At 33.5% G+C, this 9424-nt stretch overlaps 1 protein-coding gene across 6 annotated transcripts in view; it reads left to right on the top strand.

The window, feature by feature from the left end:
• Positions 1-3420: 3420 nt before the first annotated feature.
• The window catches only part of LOC6642346 (serine-rich adhesin for platelets), a 37782-nt gene continuing 31778 nt past the window's right edge, over positions 3421-9424 (top strand). For 3 of the 6 annotated variants that reach the window (XM_023175900.2, XM_015178346.3, XM_047010794.1), the window contains exon 1: positions 3425-3732. The gene's annotated coding sequence lies outside the window, so the exon portion shown is untranslated. Of the gene's footprint in view, positions 3733-9424 lie in introns of all 6 variants that reach the window. The other 3 variants (XM_023175899.2, XM_002065140.4, XM_047010795.1) reach the window with 2 other exon arrangements.

Below are 9424 nucleotides of genomic sequence, written 5' to 3'. Positions count from 1 at the left end.
GCTCATCCACTCTCCACTCTCCCCTCTCTCTTTGTCTCTCTTTTTCTATCCATTTCTTCTCGTCTCTGATTCTGAGAGGGAATTTGCTTGTCCTCTGTCGCCATTTTCTATTTAGCTAAAAGTTTATTCGCATTCAACGCATTTAATAAGCGCTTATTGTACTTAAGTTTCATTGTTGTCCTGTCATAGTTATATTACTCCTTGTTGTTGGTCTAGTTGTCTACATTGTTGTCGTGGTTGCTGTTGTTGTTGTGGTCGTTGTTCCTCATATATTTTGTTCGTTTGATTCTGGCAACTTTAATGACCAGATCCGCTTTTGGCTAACAAATGAGCAATGATTGTCTCTGACCTCTAAAACAAACCAAACTTATGGCAGCTCAGACAAAGTTTTTACACCAAAAGTGGGTAAATTATATTCCATTTTGACGAAAAACTTTTTCAAATGCCACCTGATTTTATTTGGACTGGGATTAGTCTATTTACATCAAAATTTGCAACTAATTAAGTTTTCTTTATTACAAAATGTTGTGCTTCAAAAAAAGTTTGCCAATTTTGAGTAATTAATTTTATTGTATTTCTTATTTCTTCACTTTTTCAGATTTTTTTTAGTTTTTCAAGCCTTACAATTTAATATATATCTGAGGTCTTATAACTTACCTCAATGCTGACAATGCTTATGAAATTGTAATCCTAGTCGATTCTATTCTTTATTATTTAACTTTTTTGATAAAAGTCATCATCTCCTTATATCATATCAAAGATAGTCATAGGATTTTCTCTAATGTTAACAACTATCTAACTGATTTTATAGTAATACATACATATCGACAATGTTTCAGATTACACCTTAAAATTATTTACTTTCTTTGTTTCCATCTTTATATCTATCTTATGCAAAGTTAAGTGAGCGATACTTAAAAATACTTAGTAATTAAGTAAGCGTCAACTATCGTTAAATCTTTTGAATGACTCAAACACAAATTGACGGCTGACAAACATTTAATGTTTTAAATTTACCTTATGCATTTTAAGATAAATCAAATTTGAAAGATTTTAAGTAACTAAATTGAATACTTTTTGTTTCGAATAATTCTATTATTAAAATACAATTTGCTTATAGGATATTTAGAAGAGACAATTCATATATATAAGTTCTTAAACTACTATTTATCTTGCATTTTGAAACATATTTATATAATATTTAACAATATTTAAAACAGTATTCAAAATCTTATTAAAAAGATAAGTGCTTATATATCATTGCATTCAGCTGTTGAATTTTCTATTATGCAAATAAAAACATTATTGAACATCTCTTTCTTTAAGGCATCGTTACCTAAAAATGTTACTCCTTCTTCTTTTAAGTCCTTAATTTCCAAATTTTTAATTTCCTTAAGCACCAAAGAACAAACAAACCGTTTCTTTGTTTCTTCTTACATCATTCTGATTATAAAGTGTGAAAATGTCACAAGAGCATAAAATTTTTCGAAGCCGCAATTTACTCTTGTTGTGTTGATATGAAAAAAACCTATTAATTTTGGTCTCTGTAGGGCTTTCGATCATTATGTTTTTTTTTTCTTAGATTTCTACTAATTTATGACCATATTGCGCTTTGATTTTTGTCCCATTCCATATGTACATTGAATGAAAAAAAGTGTGTGTGTTTGTGTACTTCCTCTCAATATTTATTATTTGATATATGAATAGATTTTGTTGGCTTCATAGGCAATTAGAGAATTGGGCATTCCTAAAACCTAATCGAAAGTCAAATTGACAAACATATGGCTTCCCCCTTTTCGATATGCGACGATTAACAGCAACGGGGTGGGCACTGTTAACATGTCTCTGTTGTTGACCATAACAGCAGAACGAACGTACGACTGCAGGCCAAATGTGGGGCTTGGCTTTGGTTTTTGACTTGCCCACTACCCCTTGCCCCACCGCCCCAATACAACACAACCTACTGCCTACCTCTCTTGGCTTGACATCGCGCTGTTAGTTAGTCACACTGCTTCTGCTTAAGTAATCGTCTTTCCGCACACGAAGCGCCTCGTGTTACAAACACATACAAACATACACTTTATCTGCATGAGTGTGTGTGCGCGCGGTGTTTGTGGTGTGGGGGCTGTTGCTGCTGATGGGGCTGGGGCTGGCCAGTGCTTCAGTTCTTCAGTAGCCAACAGCGAACGCAGCACCGCGGATGCTACGCTTCGTTTTTTCTTTGAGGCAAACAAAAACGAAACTCTCTGGCTCTCTTAAGAGTAACTCACTCTCGTTCGCGCGCGCTCTCTCTCTCTATAGCTCTCGTTGTCTCTCTCGTTCTCTGTTTCTCTTATTGGCAACTCAACTTGGGGCTGGTTGTTCTTGAGTTGGGGCTGCTGCTGCTGCTGCTGTTGCTGCGGTCTCTGTTTCGGTTTCGGTTTCGTTTGTTGGGCCTTCTGCTGTTGCTGTTAATGTTGCTGCTGGTTTGATTTTTTTGTTGTTGTTATTGCTGTTGTTTTTTGTGCTCTGCTCTGCTGCTGGTGTCTGGTGGCTGCTGCTGCTTCTGCTTCTGCTGGCTGGCGGCTGGCTGGTGCGCTCTGCAGTTGCGTTCGTGCGCTTTTTGAAAATAGTTACAAGATGTTCATCGAAGTGAGTAGAACGCCGGAGCGGTTAATTGGCCACAAGAAATAAGAAGAACATTTAACATTAACATTGTAACTGTAACTGTTAACTTGAATTGAAACAATTCAAATAAAGTGTTAAAGAAGAAGAAACAGAAGAAGAATCAGAAGAGTTATCTTTACAAGCAAAGCAGAAGAATTATGTGGCAAATAAAAGACTTTTAAAATTCTTCTCTTAAAGTGTGTGTGTAAATTCCTATCAACTATAAAAAAAAGAAAAAAATATTAAGTGCATCCTCCCCTCTCCATCTCTCTGTATCTCTCTTTGTCGCTACCACTCTTCGAATGTCTGCATCACCACTCTATATCGCGCTCTCTTCTCAAATGTGGAGCTATTGTTATTTTTAAATTGCTGACCGCAGAAATTTTTTATCTGCTAAAAATAAGAACCGAGAAGGAAAACAAAAATTTAACAAACCCCTTCCCACCACCCAACAACAACAACAACTACAACAAAAAAGTAAAAGTAGAAATAAAAATAACAAAATTGCAAAGGGTAAAAACTCGTAAAGTGCCAAAAACAAGAGGAAAAAGTGCGTGGAAAATTTGAAAATAGAAAATTTTAGTTGCTAAAAATATCAACAACAACAACAACAACAAAAAGCATTTAAGAAAGTTTAAATAAAGAGAAAAAAAAATCAACTGCATTTTTTGTACCAAACAAAAGTTCAAAGTGGCCAAAAAGGAAAAAAATTTTATCTAAAATCAAATTTTGGCATATAAAAAAAATAAAGTGCCAATATTGAAAGTGAGAAAACAAATCAAATAAAAATCAAATCAGCTGAGAATTTCACAAAAATTTCTTTGGATATAACCACGCACACACACACACACCCACACACCAACATACGCACATACAACAACATACCAAAACACAAACAGGAAAAATTAAAATAAACAAAAATATAAAGAAAAAATAAAACAACAAATTTGTTCCGCATTAAACTGTATAAAATACACTGCATTTTGGAATATAGTTTCTACTTGAATTTTCTACAACTCAAAATATTATCTCACATTGGATATGCAAAAAATGCTATGAACCGAGATAAGGTTAACAAGAATTTGGGTAAGTGGAACCAAAGACAACAAAAAAAAAAAATAAATGTTTACTTAGCTGACAAATTGTTAACTAACCCAACAAATGAGAAATACATACAAATTAAGTATACGCACATTATGCATATGTTTTAGAGAAACCAAAAATTTTGATTTTTCCAATTGTTCCTACAATAATATTTATTTTTCCATTTGAAATATTAAGCAAACTATTTTATTTTATTGTAAATCGTGACAAATTAACTTTGTTTTTACTTTTAGCTAGTTTTTATGTCGAAATTCACATAATTTAATTACGCTTTTTTACTTTTTAGTCAAAAGTTTGCAATTTAACTTGTCTAATTTTTTGTACGATAAAAATTAACTAAACGTTCTAAAATATCCCCAACTTAGATACTGAATTTTAATTTGTTTGCCCTTGAGTAAAATGTAGAGCAAATCACATTTAAATTGTGTTTATTTAAAGTAACACAAAAGAGATTAATTAATATTTTCTATGTGAAAAATTTCATGAATCATTTTTAAACACTTGTTGAAATCGATATTTGGTTTAAAAAGTTATTCTAAATTTGCTTTAAAATTTAGTTTACAAATTAATTTATTGGAAAATTGAATTCTGTGATGCTTTCTAAATGATTCCAAAAGTTAAATAAACAAACAATTTGTTAAATTCTATAGACGGAATTAAGTGTTCTGAATGAATTATTGTTGGCTCAGAATTTCGTTGATTCAGGTAATTGAAACTGGCTTGGGTTATTTATGTTGTTCTTAAAAACTGCAACTCAATTTTTTTCATCTTTTTTTTTTGTTTAGCCAGAATCAAGTTGTGGGTAATATGAGGTAGGCTTATGTCTAGGAAAGGCCTTTTAGCCAATTGGGTTTCCAGAGAAGTTTTAGGCCGAGACAGGCACAGTATATATAAAGAAAAATCAGAATCACAGAGACACCTGGTTGGAGGTCTAACAAAAGAAATATAGTACATATATAATTTTGTATATATATTTTTAAATGTATGTATGTTTGTGTAAATAAAGAAAAAATACTCTAAACAAAAAGCTAAAGTGCATATCTCATTACAAAACCAAGGATCATAGTCATCATCATCATCATCATAGCTATCATCATCATCATCATCTTGAAGAACAAGAAACAAAAGAAATTAATGAAAAGAATTGTGAAAAAAAGTATAAAGAAAACTTTTGCTCATTACCAAGGCAAGTGTTTTGTGCTGTTTTTTGTTTTTGCTTTTAATTTTGATACCCTGCACTTGAAATACAAAAGAGCATATGGGCTAAGAAATTTAACTGTCTATTTCAAATGAACCCCAATCAACTTTCTTTCTTATGTTTACTTACCTTTAAATTTTATTTTCAATTTGCATTTCCTCGCCATTAAATACAGGATATTGAAAAATCGTTGCTCAGCATCTTTCTGAAGAGGAAGAGGAGAGGTTTTTCATCTTCTTTTCTTGTCGGTTTTGTCATCTTTTGTTACCTATAAGTAGATGTTGAGCTGTCAGTCACGGCCATGGATATGGCCACCAGCTGGTCAGTCTTCTTCAAGGAATTTAACAAGGCGTCATAAAAATTGTTGACAATTTTTTGTTTTACATCTGTCATAAATTTTCCTGCATTCGTTCATAAATCTATTTGTTGCATTTTATTTGTTTATTTTAAATTCTTGAACGAAAAAAGAAAAAAATCCAAAAAAAATAAAAGAAAATTTTTAGCGGGCGGCAGCCAAAAATACTTGTTCATAATTCACAACTGATTGATGTGACAATTTTTTAATTAATTTTGTTTAATTAGCAGATCTGTTTCGCTGCCTCTTGTTGGTAATACATCAAATGAAAATTAAGTATGAATGCAGAAATAAAATGAGTTTATTCACATATTCCCCCACACATTTTGGGTTGATTGTACGCTTATCAAACAGCACAAAATTTCACAGGTATTTGAACTGACTATCCGCAAGTGGAGGAAATATCTGTTGAGGACGTCATATTTCATCAGATTTTCCCACGTCTTGTCAATCAGTGAAAAATGTGTATGAACAAACTTTTGCTTTTTTTTAACTTGTTGATAAGACAAGTTCACCGACTTTCTTCACTCTCTCTCTCTCCCTCTCTCTCTCTCTCTCTCTCTCTCTCTCTCCTATACTCACTTTATCACACTGCCTCTCTTTGGGTCTCTTGCTTACTTTTTGTAGCTCTCTTATATTCGACTTTATCACTGCATTTCATGCAATGGCTCAACACTTTTTGGCACTCATTGTTGACTTTTGAGATAAGCAACTTAAGGGAATGAACAAATTTGAAAGAGCATTCAGGCTATACTTAATGATCAGTTATTGTTGAGGATAGTGATCATTAGCTGTTAGGAAAAGTATCTATGTCCTAAAGGAATGACTGAGCACTATTTAACCGAATGAAATCATTTTAAATAAATAAACAAGAGATAAATGTTTCGATTTAAGAATGCATTCATCTTTTTCCTTCAACGTTTTCAAGGCGTCTTCTTGTTTATATATATTTCTACAAAATCAAGTAGTTTTTGTTGATAATTTTATTCATTTAACGATCTTACTATATAGTATATAGCACACCCCCAACTAGAATTAATTGCTTTGGAATTTTGTTTAATAGTCTTAATTTAAATTTCTTTTAATTAAATGATCTATATTTAATGCAAAAAGAGGTCGTACTTGTCTGTTACTTACAAAATTCAGAGAAGACTATGAGGAACAAAATAAAATATTAATAATTACTTTTAAAAATAAATTTAATGATCTTAAAGGTTGAACTACAATGGACTTTTACATTTTATTTGGGTTTTTAGCGTTAAAAAATGTTTTTTCTTTTTGGAATTCAAAGAATAATGCAGAAATATAATAATAAGAAGCTTAAACATTTACTATGAATAGTTCTAGGCCTAATTAAGGTTCTTGAGATCGCTAAAATTCAGCTCAATCGCAGTTACATTACTCCACTGCTTGCATAATTTGCTTCACTGCTTGCATAATTGAGTATACTGCTTGCACATATGTAAATGCAACGAGTAACAAAGTCCATAAACCATTATGAGCTCTTGATATTTGGTTATTATAATCTAAGAAAACTCGATTTCCATCTGATAAATTCAACACAATGTGTAAATTGATTACAAAGAAAATATTTCTTGATTCCTAATGCTTCATTGCAGAAAACAAGTTTAGAACAACAACAAAAAATTCCCCCGCTCAATAAATGCAAAGAACACAAAAATTGTTAAATATGCACATTACACGCGCCTCCTCTTCTTGGTCGACAAAAAGAACGAAAAAAAAAAGAACAAGAAATACGCCCACCCACCCAATTAGCTTTGGCTTCGTTTTTGTGCAGTAAATAAGCAAAATAAAAATTGTATTCTGCGCCATATTTTGTGGCCAACGCACATAAATAAGCTTTAGACCAGAAAGAAGAAACAACAACAACAGCAGCAACAACAAAAAAGGCGGTAGAGACCCGGCAAAAGATGCTGTTATTGTTGCTGGTTGCCGTTCTTTTGGCCTGGCATCAAGCCAAAAAACAAAGGCATGGCCAAATGTGCCATCAGGCAGCTTCTGCTGCTGCTGCTGCTGCTGTTCCTCCAACTTGGCCAATTTGTTGTTGTTGTTGTTGCTGCTATTGCTGTTGTGTGTGTTTGTGCCATTTTGTTCATTTTTCATTTTCTTTTATTTTGTATGCTAGACTAATAAATAATTTTAATTTGTATACTCTCACTCGCTCTATCCCTCTCACTCACTGACTTTAGACCCTCTTGATATATTTGTCCTACTCTAGTTTTCTGACTTGTAAAAACAAAACTTGAAATTTCCAAACGTGATCAACAGCAAATTGAGTTGCCTTTATGACTCTGCTTGGGCGACTTATCAGCAATTGAGTGTGGTGACTAAAGGGGAGGGGAGGTGGTGCCCCACCACCACCACCACCACTATGGTGGCAAGAATTCTCGCCAATTTCTGGTCTGTGTTTGCCTTGTGCTTTTTGTGGGTAAACTTTGTCCACTGATAAGCCTCGGACGCGTTTCCACTGAGGCCTGACTCACATGGGTCTTGGACTTTTGTGGTCTCTGACTTTTTTATGCTGTCATAGATATACGTATTTGAGTACTGGACGAAACGAAAGTCGTCTTCTTCTTATTCTTCGTCTTCATTCTTTCCTTGTGTCGTTTAAATTTTTTTTTATTTTGTATTCTCACTTGCTTTTTTTTGGCGTCTTGGTCACGTCTTGAAATGCACTTGGTTTGCTGTTGTTTCGTTGCTCGTTGCCTCATTTCACTTGCAGTTGCTGCTGTTGTTGTTGTTGGGGCGGCCCTCAATGTGTGCTCTCTGTATGCTCGATATCTATACGAACACACCCACAATGGCACACACACACACACACGCACACGCACACTTCTAGGGGGGAGGGGCGACAGCGACAGTCGTGGAGGAGACCATGTTTATAGGCGCGTCGATACTGGGCCAAGGTAGTTTTTATCTTTCTACTTGCTTTTTGTTGCTGTGGTTGTTATTGTTGTTATTGTTGCTACTTGTCTGTCAGTCTGGCAACAGCAGCTTTTTCGTTTTTGTTTTTTGCCTTTTTCTTGTTATTGTAATTGCAATCCTTGAACACACACACACACACAAACACTCATGCACACATGCGTTTTTAGTGATTTGCTTGTTTTTCTTTCCCATTTCAATTTTTGTATTTATTTATTTATTTAATTTCCAATTTTTGGCCAAGCAAAAAGCACGTTTTCCAATTTCCCCCTGGTTTTTCTCTATTAGTCACCAGCAAAGTGAAAAGAAAAACCAAAGGAAGAGAAAAATTTGTGTTTACAATTGGCTTGCTAAGAAAAAAATGTTTTCCAATAAAATGAAATTAACAATTTTGCAATTTATCATAAATTGGTAAACAAAATTTCAAACGGGAGTATGTCAAATTGTTTTTTTGCTAATCAATTTTAAACAAATTAAATGAAAATGTTTTTTTGTTTCTTTATTTAAATTACTTCTGAAAGGATTAATTTTAAAATATAATAGTCAAATTTTCTCACAATAGAGGAGTTCAAATAAAAATTATTATTTTCCTCCTTTTCCGATTTTAATAACAAACAAAAAATATTAGAGCTTAAAGAAGAAAAATCAAATTATTTCAAATGGATTGGAAAAAAAACTCTTATAGGAAATTTATTTCACTTACTACTAATTCGAGGGCTTTTCAATTAGTCTGTCTTCACTTGCCTTAAATGCTAAAAGCATTTTGATTTGATTTTCCAGTTTTTCAATTTACCATTTTATCCATTTTTGTTTTGCTTTTCGCATTTATTTTGATGATGGTTGCAAAAATTTCCATTACTTGGTTTAACAATTGGCACAGCCAAGTCAAATGAATGCAATTGGCACCCTCCTTGCAACACATTCTTTGCTTTCTTGCCCTCCCCTATTGTTGCCTCTCCTCTTTTATTCGATCAACCTTTCGTTCTTTCTCTTTGCCGACTCAAACAATGGCAAAGCTGTCAATGCTATTGATTTGAGTGTGCGACTTATGTTTGCCATGTGAACGCCTTTTCAGCCTCGAACAATCTGCCACCAACCAAGACCATACCAACCCCCACCGCCACCCCCAATCTCAATTCCGACCCCGCATCATTCCTTTCATCACCAGCCAACAATCT

This window comes from Drosophila willistoni (assembly GCF_018902025.1).
Source record: "Drosophila willistoni isolate 14030-0811.24 chromosome 2R unlocalized genomic scaffold, UCI_dwil_1.1 Seg167, whole genome shotgun sequence".
Classification (NCBI taxonomy): Eukaryota; Metazoa; Arthropoda; class Insecta; order Diptera; family Drosophilidae; genus Drosophila; species Drosophila willistoni.
Note: the sequence above shows the minus strand (reverse complement) of the source record. Positions and strands in the feature narration are given on the sequence as shown.